Raw genomic sequence first — 23,932 nt, forward strand, 5'->3', positions numbered from 1 at the left:
CGCAATGAAGAATAGTACGTTAGCATTGTAAAAAATTGCGAAATAAATCATTGATAGGTGTCTCCGGTATAGTAAAGTAGTACCCTTAATTTTTTGGAGAAAGGTCAATTTATGGTCCTTTTGGGGTAACACTTTACTATACCGGAGACGGATTTCTTCAAATTTACAGGAGAAAGTACGTACGCAAATCATTTTCTGTAGCGTTGTTTTCGGTAACACTTTACTATACCGGAGACGGATTTCTTCAAATTTACAGGAGAAAGTACGTACGCAAATCATTTTGGATGGTTTGTGGGAAATAAGGAACACTAGTAAGTACTCGTTAATGTACGAAATAGACATTATTTTCGTTAGAAATTCATTATTTCACCTAAATAAATGTTCCGCAATGAAGAATAGTACGTTAGCAATGTAAAAAATTGCAAAATAAATCATTGATAGGTGTCTCCGGTATAGTCAAGTAGTACCATTTCGTTAATTTTAGCATTCATACTTACCTATTCTGCATTGTGGAAGATTCTTTAAGGTGAAGTTATGTCTTTCTCCATAAAATAGTGTCAACTTACGAACCATTGACGGATAGCCCAAAAAACCATTCACGATAGCCTCATGGATCATTTCTGGGAAGGTTAGGTTGGGTTAGGTTAAGTAAGCATAGTTAAAAAAAAAGAAAAAATCTCGTAAAAAAATAGCACGTTTGGAAACACTGGTGACACCGCGTGACTTTCGACGCTCGCGCCATCTGCAGGTAGATAATGGAAACAATGGCATAATGTTGTCGCTTTACAGAAAATGCAAGTTCCTTACATAAAAAGTGATTATTTCTTGTTCTACAGCATTCTATGGTGAAGTTTTCAGTTCCCACGAAAGAAAATAACTCGAAGAACTTCGACAATGCTACAGAAACTGATTTCAGTTAGTAGTTTCTCCTGTAAATTTGAAGAAATGGTACTACTTTACTATACCGGAGACACCTATCAATGATTTATTTCGCAATTTTTTACATTGCTAACGTACTATTCTGTATTGCGGAACATTTCTTGAAGTGAAATAATGAATTTCTAACGAAAACAATGTCTATTTCTTACATTAACGAGTACTTACTGTTGTTCCTTATTTCCCATAATGTGTTACAGATTCGAAACAACAAGTAACAGTAAGTACTCGTAAATAGAGAAAATAAACATGATCTTAGTTAGAAATGCATTATTTCGCCTTAAGAAATGTTCCGCAACACGTTAGCAATGTAAAGAAGTCCGAAATATATGATTCGTAGGTGTTTTGCCCATACGATAATAGTACCTTTCCCACAAACCATCCACGGGTAGCCCCAAAAACCATTGACGTTAGCCCAAAAATCCACGATAGACCCACGAACCATCACGGGGACGAGGTTAGGCCTGTTAGGCTAGGTTCCATTAGCACTCCTTTCTTTCAATTTAGCATATACGGACAACATCGGCGTATTGTGCTCTCGTGCAGAAAGCAAATGGCGGCAGCAGCAATAGCGCGTCTGAAATAGATTTTCGTAGAAAACCACATGCATTCGCATTAAAATGGATCAAAACTACATTCCCGAACATCAACAACGCTACAGAAAATGATTTGCGTACGTACTTTCTCCTGTAAATTTGAAGAAATCCGTCTCCGGTATAGTAAAGTGTTACCCCAAAAGGACCATAAATTGACCTTTCTCAAAAAAATTAAGAGTGGTGTTGAAGAAATTGGGGCGAGGGTGTGTGGATAAATCACAGATGCTGGAATACTATAATCACTTAAAAAGGAAAGAGCTGATGCTTACCTCATTTCATTACACTTTGAAAAAAATGTATTTATCAAACATTCACTTTTCTCGTTGCCTGATTGGATAATATGTTATGCGATTAACAAGAAAAATCTTTCATAACAATCACAGGTACTACTTATAGAATTCTTCCTTGCACTATTTAACAATTTGTCTCAACTACATGTCGCACCCCAAATCCATCAATCAACATATTATCGTATTCGTTTATCACCATTCTTATCACATCACACACGAAACATAAGCAAAGATTGCCATAAGTGTTGAGGTGCAAGTGTGGGAATGGGAACGATTTGTCCCACAGATTAGCCAGAGATCATGGATTAGCTATATTCGATTTGCTCATTACCGCACAGGGACTGCTTACAGAACAACTTATATTTTTCATTCACTTGTGGTACACATTTTTCAATTACAACATGTCTTATGCGCTTGCTCTCAGGTTACTAATTTTGACTTCTTGTCCTCAAAGAAAAAGATCAAGAAATAATTACGCTTCCAAGAACAATTGTCTTGCGTTCTCCATTGTACGACAAAACGGCACACGGCTACGGCCTAATCTGTGGCTACGGCTCCTTACCAAATGTTGTCAAATTATCTGTTTACATTACAAATACATTTGTTTGAAAGAGACGCATGCAATGTCATGTCCATACTGCTCATTTTGAAAATCATACTTTCATTGTATAGACTGGTTTCAGTTCTGTGGCGCAATCACAGGGGGGGGGGGGGCATTGCGCGTTTTTTCTGGGCGAGGGGAATGAAGCCGTGAGGTGAAGGGGGTGAGGTAAAAACCGCCATCTTGGGATGTTCCACAGTTGCACCTGATACGGTGGTGGAAGTAGGGATTTGAGCGTGGAATGTTCGTTTATAAATAGGAAGTTATGCCTCTGTGCATAGCTTTCGGATGCAACAATAAAAGTGGCAAGAAATGTTTTTTTTTTTTTTAAATGAAGGAATTGAGAGGTCCCAAAATAAACATACTTACAACATATTTACATTTATTATACACGCATTTCTGTTGTGATTTTATTAGTGGTATTATTATTAACGGTATATATAAAATTTTAAATTCAAAATTGTGACATATCGGATTAGCGAACATCGTTCACATGTTTCATAAAGGTAACTATTGCGAATGTTTATACGTGTTGAGTGGAATGTAAGTTCATTGAACGAACATAGAGAGACTTCAGACATGGAAAAAGAGAGATGTGTCGCTTGGAACCCAACCATCAGAAATTAATGAGATCCGAAGCTACACGCCAAGCTGCACGTGTCGCTCGGACTGGTCTGTCCATCGTATCGCCTCGGCGTGGGTGGCGCATGCACGTTTAATTTTCTTCCTTCAGATTGAAGCAGCCCGTGTCGCTTGTGGCTTCAGATAATGGAGTTTTCAGATCTAATGTACACGCGTCTCATGTCGCGTCGGAACGAGCAAACCAACGTTTACACCTGCACAGGCCGCACAAGCCTGCATTAGTGAAATCCTCAAAGCGGCACGTATCGCTTGTTGTTTCGGTATGAAATCTCTCTATTCAGACCGAAGTGACAAGCAACACGTGCCGCTTGGAAGGGAACCCTCAGAAATCAATTCAACTTTTTGAACCGATGCCACACGGCAAGTTGCATGTGTCACTCAGACTGGTCCGTTTTCCCAATTCAGATCTAATGCACACGCGTCTCATGTCGCGTCGGAACGAGCAAATCAACGTTTACACCTGCACAGGCCGCACAAGCTACATTGGTGAAATCCTCAAAGCGGCACGTATCGCTTGTTGTTTCAGTATGAAATCTCTCTATTCAGACCGAAGTGACAAGCAACACGTGCCGCTTGGAAGGGAACCCTCAGAAATCAATTCAACTTTTTGAGCCGATGCCACACGGCAAGCTGCATGTGTCACTCGGACTGGTCCGTTTTCCCAATTCGCGATTAAAATTATCCGATATGCCATGTGGTGAGATTTTCAGGAACCACTCCACGTAGTTGGCTGCGCTTCGCCGTGTTGAAGCCGTTCAAAGCATGGGGAACATGCGGAAAAAGTAACGTATACTGTTCAGTTTTTTGCTCTGTGGTTCAGGACAAGTGAAAAGCTTACATGTGTTTTCCACCCCGTGGAATCAACAAAATGAAATGTTTAAATAAATCAGGGAAAACAGAACTGACTGGCAAGATTGGTATAACTGAAATGCGGCAAGGAAATTACGAAAAATGTACGAGTCTGTTCACTTCATTTTCCGAAATAATCTTTCGGAAAGATGATTTTATTGCCATGAAAGTAAGTTTTAAACTGTTCTTTATGAATATAACATTTTTTCGAAAACAATGTATTATGTATGTAATTTGGAACAGATGCAAGTCGATTAAGTGCGAAGATGAAAATAGTTTGAGAATTAATTAATGTCCGTAATCATAGAGGTAAGTCAGAAAAACATAATTGACATGCTAATGTTGCTGTTTCATTCAGTAAATTCACTCAATGAAATTGTTATTATTTTTATTATTATTATCATTATCAGGTGTTGTTATTAAACCAGCCTGCCTCTTTGGAGAAAAAACTACAACGGCATGTTTACATTTATTTCCTGCACAAGCTTTGCAATACAGGTGAATTGCTTTATTTTCAAATCATTACTGAGAGCCCCAGTTACGCAGTTACAACCGAGGTGCAGTGAAGATGAAACAGCACCGCTTTGAAAAACCAGTGCGTATACATTAGTTTGATCTGCGTTTTCCGTGTTATTTTTATCATCATAATTAAATGCTTCGCTCTCAGCACAGCTTCACCTTCGTTATAGTTCCTGGAATTCACCTCGCATTCACAATAATTAAATATAACGCGTAATTTAAACGTTCCTTCCATACCAGTAATGACAACACGCTGCTATTATGTACTACTACCATAGAAAAGCTACTACTGAATGTAAACAAAGATCTATGGGTCATTCCACGTCAATTCATCCAGGCCATGTCACCCACCATCCCCGATTTTGATGAAATTCGGTATGCGTATAGAACTTTTGATGCTGATTACAAAAATGACAACTTTTTTAAAATTAGTGAAGGGGTTCAGAAGTTACGCACTTTTTAAGATCTCCGTGTACGCCACATCCGGCTCCACTTTGAATGGCACGCATTAGGTTATAAACGATCAGATCTTCCCTCGGGTTTGCCGTAGAAACTTCAGGTTTGTTTTCTTTTATTGAGAATAGTATAAGCTTTCATTTAAATAACGTTTCAGATGAATGCATCAATAAACATGTATTTTTATATATAGTTTTATGTATTTTTTTAGAAAAATAAATGACTAACTTCAAGAGCGAATTTCATGCAAATCCCCCCCTTCAATTTCCCCACAATTTTATATGTAGGTAGCTCAGTGTGTGTACTAATGCCTGATGAAAAAATTGGGATGGGCGGTTCAGAGACAGGGTGATAAAAAAATCATTTGCATAAAATAACATTAAAAGTAAATCTTATTAAAAATGCTTATGTATTTAGCACAAAGCCTGAAGTACAATATGTTTCAAGTTACAATATTCAAAATTTATGTTCACTAAGCATAGGCATAACCTGGCGGGGGCAAAGGGAAGCACTTGACCCTCCAAAATTAAAAAAAAGTAAAGTGTTCCCCTGTGCTTAGCACCACGCCATGAAGGCGTATAGGGGGTGTGGGGGTAACGCCCCACACTTTCTTGATCTGGTCGTGAGTGGGGGTGATGTGATCAGCATCACGCCCCTGACCGCCTTTACCCCCCAGGGTTTCCCCCAGGTACACATGTTATTCGACGCTGGGTGGGCGCCGGGGCCGCTTCCAAAATTTATAAGTTAAATATATTTTGTGATCCTCCTGGCACTTGAGGAACAAACGAATAAATAGTAATAATTGTCATCTTTCAAATGTATTTATCAAATAATCCTGGACACTATTTTTATGCGATGGAAAACTTTGCGATTACCTCAACCCGAAGAAAGTTTCCAAGTGACCCATTAAGATAGTACCTAAAAATTGTACTCTATGCATTGCCAAAATTTCATGTACTATAAGCCCGACCCTGTGGCCGAGTGGTTAGCACATCGCACTGCGACGCCAAGGGTCCCGGGTTCGAATCCCAGTCTGGCTTGGTTGTTTGTGAATGTCCATTCATCAATTTCATCATTTCATCACTCCTCCCCATCTTCCCAAATTAGCCAAGAGGCACAAAACGCGAAGTAAAATAAACTAAATAAAAAAAAAAAATCATGTACTATAAATTGTGCCGTTCACATTTTAGATGGATATTTTGACCATTTCAAACACAGTAAAGTATTTGACTTATCACTAAGTACATATGTCCATCCATTTGTGTTGTTAATGTTCACTGGACACAGCATACTTTTTGGCCAGTAGTGGGAAGTTGATGGACAAAATGGATGCAAGAATTTAATAGCTGCATCGCCATTTTCACGTGGACTTTGGAAGCAATCCTACAAACAAGTTTGAGTCACGCACACAAATGCTACTACATAACTGTTTACTGTTGGAATTCGGAAAGCCACTTCTTCACAAAGTCAAACCATACAGTTATACAAAACATATCACATCAGCACTTACTATTTTGGCTCTGACTGTTAAACAACTAGTGTTTCGAAGTAACTAGTTACAAAGTTACAAGTACAGTTAATTTTTATTTAGGAATTCTAACTGTAACTAGCTACTTTTAAAAGTAAGTACATGTAACGTTAACAACGGTAACAGAGTTATTTTTTGCAGTAGGGAAATAGCTAAATTGGACAATTCTGTTCCAGACTATAAAAATAAAATATGTACCTTCTCCGGATGCTACGTGAAAGGATTTACTTGGAATTGCTGGCAAGGAAGCTATACTTTGTTGCATGCTAAATTTAGAACATCCACGCTTTACTGTAATTCATTTCTAATTGTATGTGAAAACTCCATTGTTTTTGGTAGACTGCTGCGTTCGTTTGGAATGTTGTTGTCCAGCTAGGAAAAAGTCATTGTCGAGGGAGTGGATCTTTGGATATTGTTGAACTTGGAATGGAGGAGAAAGAAATAGGTGCAAGTGGAATCAATGACACCATATTCAAAATACCGTAGTCAGCATACAAATTATTTTTAATTATAGGCCTAATCGTTCAAGCAAAGTTGACTGTGTTTTCCATCATTTATTAGCAGTAATAATGTAAATATATGAATACATATTATGTACTAGAAACATAAGTAAAACATGGAAGTCTTCTTGATTATTGATTTTGTGTAACGTTTACACAAATCAATGATCATTAACAGTACGTTACTGTTACAGTAACTGTAAAAGAAACTCAGTTACTTTCAAAGTACCAGTAACAATAACTGAGTAACTTTTTTAATGATTGACTGTAACTCAGTTACTTGTAAAAAGTAACTTACGGAACCTGTAAGTTCAAAATAGTGTATACTTCCTGGTACTGTTGTAATACTTTGCAGTCTCTGACACATTGTACTGTGGGTTGTTGTCATTTCACCTTAGATGATTACTAAGAAATTTATGCCTTGAATACTATTTCTACATAATTGCCGTACTTGTTGCTTTATAATAATAATAATAATAATAATAAAATCGCCTTTATTGGAGCGGGCGTGTTTCGGCCTCTAGGGCCGTTCTTACAACAGACCCTTGTCTGGAAGATTAGTACAATGGAATAAAGAGTACATTGAGAAAAAAATACATTCAGAAAAAAAATAAAAATAAAAACATGAAAAGGATTACATATCAATACAAATAAGAATAATTAAATATATAGGTATATACGCTTAGGATATATATATAGATAATGAAAAAGAAAGACAGATTTACCTATAAATTGTTGAACATAGGTATCTTTTTTTTTTTGCTTTTGTTTTAGTACACATTCATATATATTTAGTAATCTGGAAAAATAGAAAATATAATAGTAATAATGAAGTGAAATAAAATTATGAAATTATAAGATTTATGTGCACACAGTTGCCAAATGTTACAATGCGTATTTTTATGAATGAAAAGTTGCTCGTGATTAGGTATTTCAAGTCTTTACAAGTATTTTTACTGTTCAAACCATCCCGCCAGAAGAATATTTTCTGTGGTATGTGGCGAAAAAGCTCCATTTGAAAAAACTTCAATCAGCACAAATGTGTAGTATTAATTCTTACTTCATATTACGTATCCCCATGAAGAGTAGCCAAAAAAGAACTTCCATATTGAGATAAAATGCACAAAAAGAATGTTCTCGAAGATAAATTTGCTAGACTTGGGAATGTTAATAATAATTATATATATAATTATATATATATATAACATTTTAAAAATGAAGACTGTTGAAACTAACTTAGATACAGTGGAACCTCAATTTTACGTTATCCAGGAGACCAAGCTGAAAAAACTTAATACGTGGGAAAATATAAAATCTTGGAAAATTTTTAACCAGACCATTAAGATTGAATGCAAAATGAAGGAAAATGTAAAATAGAGGAACTTAAATCGGGGTTCCACTGTAATTATTACTTGCAAATTTTAAATTAATCTATAAATTTTGGAGGGGGCAAGTGCTTCCTTTTGCCCCCGCCAGGTTACGCCTATGCTTAGTGAACATAAATTTTGAATATTGTAACTTGAAACATATTGTACTTCAGGCTTTGTGCTAAATACATAAGCATTTTTAATAAGATTTACTTTTAATGTTATTTTATGCAAATGATTTTTTTATCACCCTGTCTCTGAACCGCCCATCCCAATTTTTTCATCAGGCATTAGTACACACTCTGAGCTACCTACATATAAAATTGTGGGGAAATTGAAGGGGGGGATTTGCATGAAATTCGCTCTTGAAGTTAGTCATTTATTTTTCTAAAAAAATACATAAAACTATATATAAAAATACATGTTTATTGATGCATTCATCTGAAACGTTATTTAAATGAAAGCCTATACTATTCTGAACAAAAGAAAACAAACCTGAAGTTTCTACGGCAAACCCGAGGGAAGATCTGATCGTTTATAACCTAATGCGTGCCATTCAAAGTGGAGCCGGATGTGGCGTACACGGAGATCTTAAAAAGTGCGTAACTTCTGAACCCCTTGACCAATTTTAAAAAAGTTGTCATTTTTGTAATCAGCATCAAAAGTTCTATACGCATACCGAATTTCATCAAAATCGGGGATGGTGGGTGACATTTTCACAAAATTCTGGATGATTTGACATGGAATGACCCCTATCCTACGTAGAGCGGCCATATTGGAAGCGACACTAGCGCTCAGGTGGTAATTTTAATCGCGAATAGTGTTTATCGTGTCGCCTCGTTGCTGTTCATAGGCTCCTCTCTTTTGTCGCCTATCGAGTGTCGCGTATCGCCTGATGTTTCGGTCCGAAATCTACCTATAATCTCGATTTAGGCTTACTTATTGAGGTGGCGTAAATTGTGTTATTTCGTGTTAAACCTTTGTACATAGGTCATATTTTTTATATAATAATGTTTTGTGATGCATTTATGAGTGTAGAAGCATAGGTAGGAGTTATAATGCAATTCCTATTTTGATTCAATTGTTATTTCATTAAACTCTTTCTGTTATACTAACGTAGCATTACATATGGTAAATGATCACGCCCCAGTACATAAAAAGGTGTAGATCTCTATGTTTCTTTGTCAAAACTAACTACTAAGAGCTTCGTGTTATTGTTTCTGACGAATTAAACATAAAGAAACATAACAAGCAGCCTTAATTTTCCCGTCGAAATTCCCTTTCGCTGAATGTTAACAAATAGACGCAACAGCCAGGTGGCACATCACAACATGGCGGCCGCCGTAAGCTATTTTGGCTTCAGCTGACGTCACACACGCTCTCTCTATACCTTCTATACTCTAAGGACGGAAGTCAATTCTAGGGGGGGGGGATTGAAGTAGAAAAAGCAAAACTATCAGAATCTAAGAGTAGCAGGACGAAAAGATAATCAAGATGAAATTAGATTTCACGTATTTCTTGCATTGTCTTCTAGCCGGCGAAGGACACCTGTAAGGGGGCCACAGAGGAACAATTGCCACCCTTCAATTTCAAATTTTGTGCAAAAAAAAAATGCATTTCGTGAAATTTTCTTGCTCGTTTCGCTCGCAGTATCTGCTTTCCCAGTCTCGTCAGGTTCAGAGCCGGCCCTGGGAGCCGAACAATCTAATTTTAAAAAAAATGTAAAAGGGAATGCCATGGCATGGCACCCAGTGAAGTTATTTGCGGCCTTTAAAATCAATATTGTTTTCAGTTTGCGAACATTTGGATCTAAAAATTTTCTTTATCGCTTCGCTCGCAATATGATTCTTTTCTGAAATGCATTGTAAATTACCAGGCAGAGAAGTAAGACCAACTATATAACTTCAGACTTTTGCTGCTAAACAGTTTTGTTTTAAATGCATGAACAATTGTTTGGAGGAAAAGGAACGCGCAATTTGAGAGACAATTTATATTATTTTTGCTGTTGGCTTGTTATGATTTTGTGTTTTAAGTCGAACTTTATGCACATTGCACAGTAAGCTAAGACTAAACGGGACTGGACCTGCAGTTTAAAGTGAGATTCGAACCACAGTGGGATTCGACCGGGGGTTTGTTATCAGGTGGATGAATTGATTATGTAATGTATTTAAATAATATGTTACAGATATAGAATTAAAAATACTTTAAATACGTACACAATTTAGTGTTAACACGTTGCACATGTATTGTCTTATTTTACGTCGCTCCATGTTGCATAAGTGTAAAACATGTATAGTACATGAAAGTTATAGGTCACATGTATGAAAAGAATTATATTCGTCATGCATTTTCTGTCTTTCAAAAATACAGTTCGTGTGCTTGTTTTCCATTATTAGCTAATGTGAAATTTAACGTGTTGAAAACATATTTCAAATAGTTTCTTCCAACACGTGCTTAAGCACAGACTTCTAACCCCTTTTTGCGTAATTTACAAGGAAAATAACGTCTTTGATACTACTCACCAAGACAAATAATAACAATAACAGCAACAGCATTGTTGTTATCATTATGTAATTATTAGTATTGGCACGTTTATCCTGGTACTTGTGACCCCCCAGACAAAAATTCGTAATTGCGCCTCTGTTTCAGTTAAAAGCAACCATCAATGGAAAAATTCACAACAGAAATAAATAGAGGAGTAGCCTAAAGGGGTTCGCGGTATGATATGTGCCCTACCCACCGAATACGCAAAAGTGGATATTTAATCATTTTTTTTATAACAGTTTAAAATTTGCGCAATAGAAAAATGATCCATACACTTTGTTGCATTTCTATATGTACATTTTAAGGCGAGAACGAGGCTTATAAAATATATATCCGTCATACTTATGTGACATTCCCGACACTGAAAATCTCCAATTCTACACACAACTTCCCCTCTCATGTTATTGTTAAAAATTTTCAGCCATTTACAGTACACATAACTAGGAAAATTGGGAGCTTTCAGACCGAAGCGGCAAGAGAGACACGACACGGGGGTATCGCACTGAAGTGACAAGCCAGAGCCGCTTTGGAGAGCTTTCAGACCGACACGGGAGTTTCGCACTGAAGTTAATTGATTTGCTTTATTTTACTTCGCTTTTGTGAAAGTTTGGCTAATTGCAAAGATGGGGATGAGTGATGATATGATGAATGGACACTCACAAACATCCATGCCCAGGCCGGGATTCGAACCCGGGACCCGTGTCGTCGTAGCGCGATGTCATACATAACAACTCCAGCACGGGGACCGACTCTCACTGAAGTGACAAGAAAGCGCTTGCGTCGGTGTCTGTAAGCAAGCATTCATTGCGCATGCGCTACCTCTATAGACCGAGGCAAGACGATAAACGGCGCATCCGCGCAGGGATATTTCACACCGAAGCGACAAGCGACGTGTCGTTTGGAAGCGAATCCTATAATCAATTGAACCTTTCGAATCGAAGCGACACGATAAGCTGCAGACGTCGCTCAGACTGGGCCGTGCATCGTGTTGCCTCAGTTTGTTGCTCGCGTATGCGCAGTGAATGCTTCACTCCAACGAACTATATTTAAACTCTTATAGAAGAGAGACCAATCGGGTTCCTTACATTTTTGAATTGTAATTTGTTGATATAATTAAATTTCAACATGTACAATATTTCAATATTTAAACACAGCGTTCTTCTGGCTTTATCAAGTTTGTTGATGCAGGTATGGGATGTAATTTGCCTACAGCATCATGTAAAGCGGCCGTGTTTTGCCTATTTATAGGATGTGACTACTTTTGTTTGAAACAAACAAGCTTGGAGATACGTCAGTCCAAAGTAGATCAGTCAACGTGGTAGTGTACTCTTGTACAGTGTTTCGCAACCTCCGGACAGCGGCGCTGTACTGGGTCCTACTGTCGGTTTAAAAATTATAGATAGGCTACTCGAATTTGGACTCTAATGAAAAATTAACCGGTAGACCTACATCAAAATTTAGCTTATTCAATTCTGCATTAATCTATGCTAACAATTTTTTTTCGAGTATGCCTTCCATTTTTTATCGCCGTGAGTACTAAAAAGGAGCCGTTTTTTTTAGTTTTGCAAACTATCGCTCTCTTTGAGATTCTATAAATAATAATAATAAAAAAACGGGTTTGTCCCATCGTGATGAAATTTTAGTACGGTGCAGGCAGAAAGGTTTTAAACACAATTCTTAATTTTCAAATTTTTAAAATTTGTCGAAAAAACTTTCTTATCAATTTTGTGAAGCAACTTTTGCTTAGTATTGGGTAATCCTACAAATACAATATTGGTCTTATTTTGAAGTTCTTTGCATCTGTTTTTTAAAATCCATTATCATTGTTAGTTCACATTGCGAAACTGATTTTACACAGATATACAGTAACTCGCCCAAGAATTGCTTAAGTTAGCGAAGGGAGGATAAATTAGTATAAGGGGAAATTTCACTCAGCAACCTCAGAATTATATTGTAAGTGTGCTTAAAAATGTATGTATTCATTTAATAAAAATAAGGAAAAGAAAACATAATAATTCTTGTTAGAGGAACAGAAACTGGAAGTTCTATTGGAAGAACGTGAATAAAATCAAAACTGGTATCAGCAGATTTAGAACCTTTTATTTTCAAGAAAGAATATCCTATAGACATTAAATTAACAATACAAAGAGAGAATAACGCAGGATTATTGCTCCTTAAGCAACAATGAACAGTCGTCATGGTTGAAATTACAATCTATCGCATGTACTAAAAAATAAACGGCATAACTAAAAACACATCTTATACAGTTAATGCTGTGAAGCGAATTTTTCAACTTAGAGTGAAAATTCAAAAGAATCACAAATATCAAGAAAGAAACAAAAAAGATGAGATGACATGGGGAAACGGCTGCAAGGATAGTTAAGAAACTACTGAAAGGTAAGATCTTTCTCCATATAGACAGCATCTTTTCGTATTATGTTTTCGTCTGTACCGATATTGAACAAACACGACAGCATACATTTAAAAATTCAAAACTCGAACATTAAATTCACTTCCTCCACTAAGTTACGACACTACAAGTAAAAAGGACCACGTGCTGAAGGCTTTACTCCTAGAAAAAGATACTGCAAGAAAACAAATTCTTTAAATACAGCGTGCGATTTGAAAGGGGAGGAGGGCTTTCCAGTGGTGTAGCCGTATAAAATACCGGGTCGCTTTACAAATTGCATCACCATAACAAATACGTTAAATGGTGTCATAGCTGTTAACAAGATGTCTATTATTAATATTGCAAGAAACATCACATATAATTAGTTACGTACAGAAAAAAAACAAGCAATTTCACGATTAGTATGCTGCTTTCTTTCTCTTACTGGCATAGCATTTCTTTATTATTATTTGCTCTGTATTGACAAGCCGAAGGCAGTGGGTAGCATTACGTTAGATTTGGTTTACATAAACACATAATAAATTAATGTTAAATTAAAAAATAAAAAATAACTATGCATTGGCATTTGTGAGGCAAAGCACACTCTGTCACACCTACACTACTGGGGATTTCACTTGCTCTCTCTTGAACCATCCCACCCTCTGACACATCCCAACCAGGGCTAATTATTTCCCACTCACTGGATATGTAAACTATATTATTTAACGCATCATATTTATTGAGCTCCAGTTTAGTTCAGTTAATTTACAACCCCATACACATTTTATCGTTAAGCATTTTTCGAAATATAGAATGCTGCTAATTAAACGTTGGCAACTCTGATACGTTGCAATTCATTCTTATTTTGTTTCTGAGCTTTCATCTAGCCGGTAATACAATCCGAGTCAGTGGCCCAAATCCGAATCTCTGACGCGTCACAGGAATCACCGTTTTTTGGACACGGAATATTTTGCTAAGTTAACCTCACTCTACATCTTGGGGTGTGTTAGGCAAACCTCATCAGGCTTTTGGACTGGCTTCACTTAACCTCAGTCTGGCGAGCAGACTCGTGAGCGTTCCCTTCCTTAGCTTCGCCTCGCTCTAGGTTACGCGGTGACATTTTCAAATCTCACAAAGGTCAATAGCTTGACCTAAAGTCTCACGAGCTTACGTGGCAGATAAATTTTGTCTCTCTATCTCTCTTTCCATATCGTTACGGACATCTCTGGCGTAACCTCAATTTAGATCACATGGTAGGGCCTCCCCCCATGGCGCAGTAGTAGCGTCATTGCCTTGTAATCAAGGGGTCCCGGGTTCGATCCCCGGTGGAGGCACAAGTGGTTCGGATCCCACTTTAAACTGTAGGTCCAGTCCCGATTAGCCTTACTGTGCATAAAGTGGACTTAAAACACCAACTCAAACAAACAAACAGATCACATGGTGCCGTTGTGAATCTCACCAAAGCCAGTGGCATTACTCAACCTCGATTGAGATCGTATAGAAAAACCGACAACTTATCTGTATTTACAGAACTTTGACTGTGAAATAACTTTCAGAACAGTTCGATTTCGAAAACATGCTTTAGAAACAACTTGAGTTACATATGTTCGTAAAAGAAATAAATCCCATTCCCATTCAATCCTTTCGATATTTTCTTTCTTTGAACGTTGTATAACACTCGCAACTTATTATCATCATTATCTTTCTTTCGTTCTGTGAGAAAGAATATTACGAGGCGCATCCAGAAAGTAAGTTTCCCTATTTTTTTTCCCGTGAAAGTAAACATAATGAGCCGTGTAAATTGCGCATGCGCAGCAGAGCTAAGACGTATCAATCGTATGCCAGGCGGACAGATCCCCCCCGGCGCTAGTAGCGAGGCAGCAGTCATGAAGTGGAAGCTCGTATTCCTTCTCCCGCCGCATGCCAGTAGCGAGGCAGCAGTGGTCCGAAATGGAAGCTCGTATTCCATCTCCCGCCGCATGCGAGGTTCGGTCGGTGATAAAGTTCCTGAATGCACAAAGCATTGCGCCAATTGACATTCATCGTCAGCTCTGTGAGGTCTATGGGCCGAACATTATGCGTAAGCAGATGGTGCGTCGCTGGTGTCGGCAGTTTTCGGAAGGTCGTCAAAGTGTCCATGATGAAGAGCGCAGTGGGCATCCGTCCCTCATCACTGTTGATCTGGTTCAGCTGGTGCGGCAGCGCATCGTAGAGAACCGTCGCTTCACGATTACGGAGTTGAGTAGCCTTTTTCCGCAGATATCGCGATCCGTGTTGCATGAGATTGTCACGCAGCGCCTCCTGTTAAAAAAATTGTGTGCCAGGTGGGTGCCGAAAAACCTGACACCCGAACACAAAATGAAACGTTCAGGAGCAGCACTGACATTCCTGCAACGGTACCATGATGACGGCGATGATTTCCTCGACAGGATCGTCACGGGCGATGAGACGTGGATTTCGCAATTCACCCCGGAAACCAAGCAGCAGTCAATGCATTGGCGGCATAGTGGATCTCCGGTCAAGAAGAAATTCAAACAGACGCTGTCGGTACAGAAAGTGATGTGCACCGTGTTTTGGGACAGGAAGGGCATTTTGCTTATTGACTTCCTCCCCAGAGGTGAAACGGTGAACGCTGACCATTACTGTGAAACACTAAGGAAATTGCGACGTGCCATTCAAAACAAGAATCGTGGCATGCTTACTGCAAGTGTTGTGCTCCTCCATGACAATGCTCGTCCACATACGGCTCGGCGTACAGCAGCTGTTTTGACGGAATTTGGCTGGGAGTTGTTTGATCATCCACCTTACAGTCCTGATCTGGCTCCCAGCGATTTTCACGTTTTCTTGCACCTCAAGAAATTCCTGTCCTCCGGTGAGCGTTTTGGCAAGGACGAAGAGCTGAAGACGTCTGTCACACGCTGGTTCCATTCACAGGCGGCAGAGTTCTACGACAGTGGGATCCAAAAGTTGATACCACGATACGACAAGTGTCTCAATTCTGGTGGCTGCTATGTTGAAAAATAGCTGAACCTTTGCTATACCTGTTGCCAATAAATGGTTTCCTGAAACTGTGTTGGTTTTTTTTAAAAAAATAGGGAAACTTACTTTCTGGATGCGCCTCGTATAATTTTCTATTTTGAATAAAGATTCGTTTTGTTACAAAACTCTTCTTTGACAAACAACTTTTAGGTTACAAAACTTTTCGCTTGGGATAGACATACACGATAAAACATGTCGTCTTGGAGAATAAACTTTGAAATGTACGATGTACTCTCAAAAAGTTAGATTGGATTATTTTAATACTTGAAACATTATCTAGAAAGCATTTCGAATTATGTTCTGGAAACATTCTTTGGAAAAGTATATCATTTCTATCTTACATATATTTTCACGTCAAAATTTGATTTCAAAAATTAAATAACACCGGCAATTTGTACTCTTCGAAAACTGTCTTGGGTTGTGTGAGACAACACAACAGAGATTTCTGCATCTTCGGAAAGCATTCGTTTCTTGTACATCATATTTTGTTTGATCATCCACCTTACAGTCCTGATCTGGCTCCCAATTTCAATTTGAGAAAAATGTTCAAATGATTCTGACTTGAAAAATATTTACCTTTCAAAGCTTTTTAAATTTTTAGACATATTCTTTGTGAAACATTTCTATTTTCGAAAGTGGAGGGTTTGACAAAATCACGTACTCACATTCAGAAACATTTGACCGAACATAATTTTAGAAACTTTAAATATTTCTCACGAAATTTGATTGCGTTTTTTTTTTTTACTAAAACTCCTCGATTCCACAAACATTTTAGCTTTCAATAAATTTTGATATTAAACATCATATATATCACATTGAGCATTCGTGCTCTTCAATATTTGACGAATAACAAAATCCAACTTTGAATATCACAACTTAGGTTTGTGAAGCGTTTTCGTTTTGTGTTGAAGATCTACTTTAACCAGCAAAGTTTGATTCTAAAAACTTTTCATTTTGCGAAACAATTGTAGCTAAAGCAAGAAAACCTAACTTTCAAAACTTCTCAAATTCGAAAAGTGGGTTTGATAAGAATTTACTTTTCACTTTGAGTAACATTGAGAATAATAATCATTATTGTACAGGATAAAATATTTTATAAGATTTGAGTTTTAATTTAACAACTTCGATCTCGATCTCGATGTGTATTTTCGCTTTGTGTAACGTTGACAAATCATACCTTCATTGTCTGTCTTTCGTTGTGCTGGAACACACAACAGATATCTCTTCGCAATTTAGAAGCGTTTCCATTTTCGAAATAATAGAAACACGTCTCCACGTCCAGAAATATTTGAATATATCATTCGTTCTCGAATTTGTTTTAAAATCACATAACCATTTAGATTCTACAAAGATTTTCCTTTCAGTAAACATTGATTTTAAAATTTCATAACACAGAACTTGTGATCTTCAATATCTGACTTCTGTTGGGAGAGAGCTAATAAAAAAATCACCATGGGATATCAGAACTTCGATAACTGAAAACACTTTCATCCATGCAGTTATGAAGGGGTGCTGGTAATTTCTTCATGTTGTCGTATTTTCATGAATTTGGTCTTAAATTGCAGCTTAATGTCTGTATATTGTTGGTAGAGAAAATTATATTTGTACGTCTAATGGTTTTTCTTTATTTCAGATGTGACTGAAAGATGGCAGCACCTGAAGCAACATTTACAGTGAAAGACCATAGAGTGGTGATGAAGTTTTTATTCCTGCAGAGAGAGTCCGGCAAGGAGATACATGACACGTTGGTACAGACTTTGGGGGACCATGCCCCTGCATATGCCACTGTTAAGAACTGGGTAGCTAAATTTAAAACCGGCCATTTCAGCACAGATGATGAGCCACACACAGGAAGGCCAGCATGTGTGGTTGTTCCGGAAGTAATCGATGCTGTGCATGATATAATTCTTCAAGATCGGCGAATTTCCACTAAAATCATTGCTGAGTCTCTAAACATCTCCCAGCCCGACCCTGTGGCCGAGTGGTTAGCACATCGCGCTGCGACACCAAGGGTCCCGGGTTCGAATCCCGGTCGGGCTTGGTTGTTTGTGAATGTCCTTTCATCAATTTCATCATTTCATCACTCATCCCCATCTTCGCAAATTAGCCAAGAGGCTCAAAACGCGAAGTAAAATAAACTAAATCAAATAAAAAAAATCTAAACATCTCCCGTGAAAGAGTTGGTGTTATTATCCACGACCATCTAGGTATGAGTAAGGTTTCAGCAAAGTGGATCCCGAAACTTTTGAACGCTGATCAGCACCGTGACAGGGTGAGGACATCCAAAGTGATTCTTGATTATTTTCAAAAAGATGCGTCCACATTTTTGTCTCGATTGGTGACTGAGGATGAGACCTGGATCTACCTCTATGATCCTGAAACAAAAGAACAGTCAAAGGCATGGACCCACACTGAGTCACCACGCCCAAAGAAGGCCCGTGTGCAAAAGACGGCAGCCAAGGTGATGGCCAGTGTTTTTTGGGACAAAGACGGTGTACTGCTAATTGACTTTTTGGAAAAGGGTGCAACTATTACAGGGGCATATTATTCATCACTTCTTGATAATTTGAAGCAGACAATTAAGTTCAAACGACGCGGAAAATTGACAAATGGAATTCTGTATTTGCATGACAATGCGTCTCCACACACAACAGGCATTACCCAGCAAAAATTAAAGGATTTGAAGTTCACAGTTTTGGAACACCCTGCTTATTCACCAGATCTGGCCCCCTCTGACTACTTCCTATTTCCAAATCTCAAGAAATTTCTGAAGGGGGTCAGATTTGGGTCACTTTCTGATGCACAGGATGCTGTACGTACGTGGTTTGCGGACCAACCAAAAGAATTTTTTTTTTGGGGGGGGGGGGGTTACAACAACTGGAGAAAAGACTTAGGAAGTGTGTTCACCTCAGAGGGGATTATGTTGAATAAAAAAAAAATGATTCCCATCTCTGTATCATAAACATGGGAGTCGAATGTTTGATTCGAAATTTTGTTACTAAGATAAAATATAATCTAAAACTTTCTTCTGCTTTGAAAAACATATTGGAGAATTTTCTCATCCTTTAAAAATACCTTTCCGTATCTGCCTTTCTTGGCTCTGAGAACGAAAGAGAAGCATCCAACATCGGTAGTTGAAGCTTTGTTCGACGCCCGACGACGAGGAAGCGTCCAACTTGGTCGTTAAAACTTTGTTCGACGCGGGACGACGAGGAGGCGTCCAACTTGGTCGTTGAAGCATTGCACGATGCCCAACGACGACGAGGAGGCGTCCAACTTTGTCGTTGAAACATTGCTCGACGCCCGACGACGAGTAAGCGTCCAACATGGTCGTTAAAACTTTGCTCGACGCCGCACGACGAGGAGTCGTCCAACTTGGTCGTTGAAGCTTTGCTCGATGCTGCCGACGACGAGGAGATGTCCAACTTGATCGTTTAAGATTTGCTCGACGACTGACGACGATGAGACATCCAACTTGTTCGTTGAAGCTTTGTTCGACGCTCGACGACGAGGAAGCGTCCAACCTGGTCGTTAAAACTTTGCTCGACGCGGGACGAGGAGGGGTCGTCCAACTTGGTCGTTGAAGCTTTGCTCGATGCCCGCCGACGACGAGGAGATGTCCAACTTAATCGTTTAAGCTTTGCTCGACGTCCGATGACAAGGAAGCGTCCAACTTGGTTGTTAAAACTTTCCTCGACGACGGGGAGTCGTCCAACTTTGTCGATAAAGCTTCGCTCGACGCTCCACGACGAGGAAGCGTCCAACATGGTCGTTAATCCTTTGCTCCACGCCGGACGACGAGGAGTAGTCCAACTTGGTCGTTGAATCTTTGCTCGACGCCTGACGACGAGGAGACATCCAATTTGGTCGTTGGAGCTTTGCTCGACGCTTGACGACGAGGAGGCGTCCAACTTGTTCGTTGAAACTTTGCTCCACGCCTGACGACGAGCAGACATCCAACTTGGGCGTTGGATCTTTGCTCGACGTCTGAAGACGAGGAGACATCCAACTTGGTCGTTGAAGCTTTGCTCCACGCCCGACGACGAGGAGGCGTCCAACTTGGTCGTTGAAGCTTTGCTCGACGCCCGACGAGGAGGATACATCCAACTTGGTAGTTGAAGCTTTGCTCCCCGCTCGACGACGAAGAGGCGTCCAACTTGGTCGTGGAAGCTTTGCTCGACGCCTGACGACGAGGAGACATCCAACTTGTTCTTTGAAGCTTTTCTCAACGCCCGACGACAAGGAAGCGTCCAACGTGGTCGTTGAAGCTTTTCTTAACGCCCGATGACGAGGAGTCGTCCAACTTGGTCGTTGAAGCTTTGCTTGATGCCCAAAGACTGGTGCACCGTACTGCAGTGCGCCGTACCGCAAGAAAGCTATAAAGAAAATCTGGCATTTAGGGAATGTGCAGGTAGCATCACATTTTCAATATTGTGCTCAACTTGGTCGTTGAAGCTTTGCTCGACGCCTGACGACGAGGAGACATCCAACTTGGTCGTTGAAGCTTTGCTCAACGCCCGACGACGAGGAGGAATCCAACTTGGTCGTTGAAGCTTTGCTCCACGCCCGACGACGAGGAGGCGTCCAACTTGGTCGTTGAAGCTTTGCTCGACGCCCGACGAGGAGGATACATCCAACTTGGTAGTTGAAGCTTTGCTCCCCGCTCGACGACGAAGAGGCGTCCAACTTGGTCGTGGAAGCTTTGCTCGACGCCTGACGACGAGGAGACATCCAACTTGTTCTTTGAAGCTTTTCTCAACGCCCGACGACAAGGAAGCGTCCAACGTGGTCGTTGAAGCTTTTCTTAACGCCCGATGACGAGGAGTCGTCCAACTTGGTCGTTGAAGCTTTGCTTGATGCCCAAAGACTGGTGCACCGTACTGCAGTGCGCCGTACCGCAAGAAAGCTATAAAGAAAATCTGGCATTTAGGGAATGTGCAGGTAGCATCACATTTTCAATATTGTGCTCAACTTGGTCGTTGAAGCTTTGCTCGACGCCTGACGACGAGGAGACATCCAACTTGGTCGTTGAAGCTTTGCTCAACGCCCGACGACGAGGAGGCGTCCAACTTGGTCGTTGAAACTTCATGGTTGAATTGTTGTTTGACATTTGGCGATCTGGTTTCTTCTTACCTTCACTATACAATTATTGTTGGACTTTCGTGAATAACTCATAATTTATTGCTTTATACAACTTATCTCTGGATGCCTTGAATTCATAAAAATTGTTACAATACATTTACAAAATGTTTATTTGCAAATATGTGCTTTTATCAAGATTCGTTATTGCAGTTGTGTAATGCTGTGTGTAGTTCTATTTATTTTTTCAATCTTTTTCTACAATCATTCTGATTTTGTTTGTATCTCTGACCACTTTTAAGGATTATGTTTTTCTTTTATTACATATTTAGTAAAGGTCAATATTTTTGTTTTGCTTAACAAAGTTTTTCTATTTTCTACTCACAAGTCGGGCGTCTCTATTTTAAATCTATGATATTCTTTTTGGCGCCATCTTTGATTCTCATTATTTCGTTCGTATGTAATATTCGAAAGGAAATTTAACAGTGTTAAAGAAAGTTAATTTAGGAGTTATTTTACATAATGAATAAAACTGACAACGACAGATAACAAGTTCTATTCCAATAACTATAGAATGATATTATTATTATTTTAAAGCGGTGTCAAATGAACATGTACGTATTATATTGTGATAACATGTGTATCTCTATAGCGATTTCACTGTTGTGGGCGGAATATAATACACCAGTGCAGTGGTGTATTTTGTAATTCGTTTCGGGTCGTATTTATTTATAAATGGTGCAATTTATCGCAATCAAACACCACTCACGAACCCTCGCAGTGAACCGTACTGCAAGAAAGCTATCAAGAAAATCCCCTGGAATTTAGGGGATGTGCAGGTGTATATATAGCATCACATTTTCAATATTGTGCTCAACCTGACCCATTCCCTTGTCGGCCCGAGGTGCCTATTAATTAGAAGCTGGGTGAATCTCGAGTTGCTTTATGCAGTAACATTGTCGAGAAAGTTCCCACCAGAGGCGTAGCGAGGAGTGGGTGACCATGCGGGTCTCGGGCCTCATGGGGCTGATAAAAAAAGAAATAGAAGTGAGGAAAGTAGACCGAAAGGGTTAAATTCTGTGGGCAATAAAAGCAACATTCAGTTTTTATCCGTTTTTAAATTCTTGTTAAACGTTACAATTAGGATGAATACGTCAAATATTTAGTAGATACTTCATGAATATTTCAGATATACACAACAAAATGAGATTTACAATTATTATCTAAGTCATAGAATTTAAAACACTGATACAATTAATGTGCAACGAATTCAAAATGGCAAAAACGGCGAACAAGGCCCGCATAAATGCAATAAATATAATTAGTATAATATGTATTATATTTGATTTACAATTTGTTCAGAGTCTGAAGAAGATCTTGCTCTGTAGAAGGTTGATTAATTGATTGAGTGAATTTAAAATTTTGGGTACGTCAGCACTTAGGCTATTTTTCACCCGTCACGTTATATGGGGTCCAGCCCCTTACCATAACTATAATAAAACACGTTTCTGAGGATTAAAATATTCTTACCTTGGTTAAAAGCTGAGACTGTAACGAGTCACCCAGCACATACAGACAAAACACAAGCCAACACACACACAGTCCTACGAAGATTATACTGGCCGTAGGTCCACACGCCAGAGCCTCGTTAGTCTGCAAAATGCAGTCCAGGTGGAACTGAGGTTGACAATTGGGTGTTCTACGTGGAAGAGGGTTGAATCGTCAGGTGCATAGTGTGTTTTTTTCTAAAATAAATTCTTGCCTTGATCAGCATTTTTAGTGTTTTATTAATCATGGAAACAAGGCTTAACAGTATTGTCAAAGCCAAAAAGTAGAGTGGGGGGCAAAAAGGAAGGGGGGCGGCTGCCAACCCACCCCCCATAATCGCCGCCACTGCGTAACGCTAATTATAAAGCGTTACTTTTCGAAGGAAACTAAAGGTATCTGTAAGGCCTGCTTTAGACGAAAGCATTTTCTTTAATATCCTTGCCAGCATAAATGCTACGTAAATGCGTCCAAAAATCTTAGAGCAAGTGTACTTTACACGGATGCATGTTCTGTAAAATTTCGGTAAGCTTTTGCTAATATATACAGCACGAAAGGCACGTCGAGTACACCATCTATGGTAAGTGCACGGCGTTCACAATTGAGACAACTAAAATATTCTTATAAACGTGTAGAGTAAACACTATAAAGTATGTATTTAAGCAGCGCCATTATTTTGTACCTAAAACCATTTAATAGGAAACCTTATTCCTCTCGGTTGAATAGTTATTGTGTTTTAAAAATGTGAAGCCAGGGGTCCCGTGACCGAATCCCGGCCAGGGCAATGAAGTTTGTGAGTGTCCATTCATCAATTTCATCATGTCATCACTCATCCCCATCTTCGCTAATTAGCCAAAAGTGGCACAAAATGAGAAGTAAAGTAAAGCAAATCAATCACTCGATCAAATATGTGAAGTGAGACATTCTCGACATATCACGCGGCCGCCATCACATCTGCACCCGTGACCTAGAAATCGCTTCTGATTGGTTATGCTACGAAAAATGCTACGGAAATAGGACGGATCCTATCCTTGAGAAATGCCATGAAATAT

At 39.1% G+C, this 23,932-nt stretch overlaps 1 protein-coding gene across 4 annotated transcripts in view; it reads right to left on the reverse strand.

Moving 5' to 3' along the window:
* LOC145987864 (uncharacterized) overlaps positions 1–23,932 on the reverse strand; it is a 92,801-nt gene that overhangs the window by 50,945 nt on the left and 17,924 nt on the right. Inside the window, exon 1 of one of the 4 annotated variants that reach the window (XM_083122626.1) lies at positions 1,802–2,073. The exons of the other annotated variants lie outside the window; for them this stretch is intronic. The gene's annotated coding sequence lies outside the window, so the exon portion shown is untranslated. Of the gene's footprint in view, positions 1–1,801; positions 2,074–23,932 lie in introns of those variants that run through there. 4 annotated transcript variants of the gene reach the window in all.

This window comes from Lepisma saccharinum, chromosome 5 (genome assembly GCF_977018435.1).
Source record: "Lepisma saccharinum chromosome 5, izLepSacc3.1, whole genome shotgun sequence".
NCBI classification, from domain to species: Eukaryota; Metazoa; Arthropoda; class Insecta; order Zygentoma; family Lepismatidae; genus Lepisma; species Lepisma saccharinum.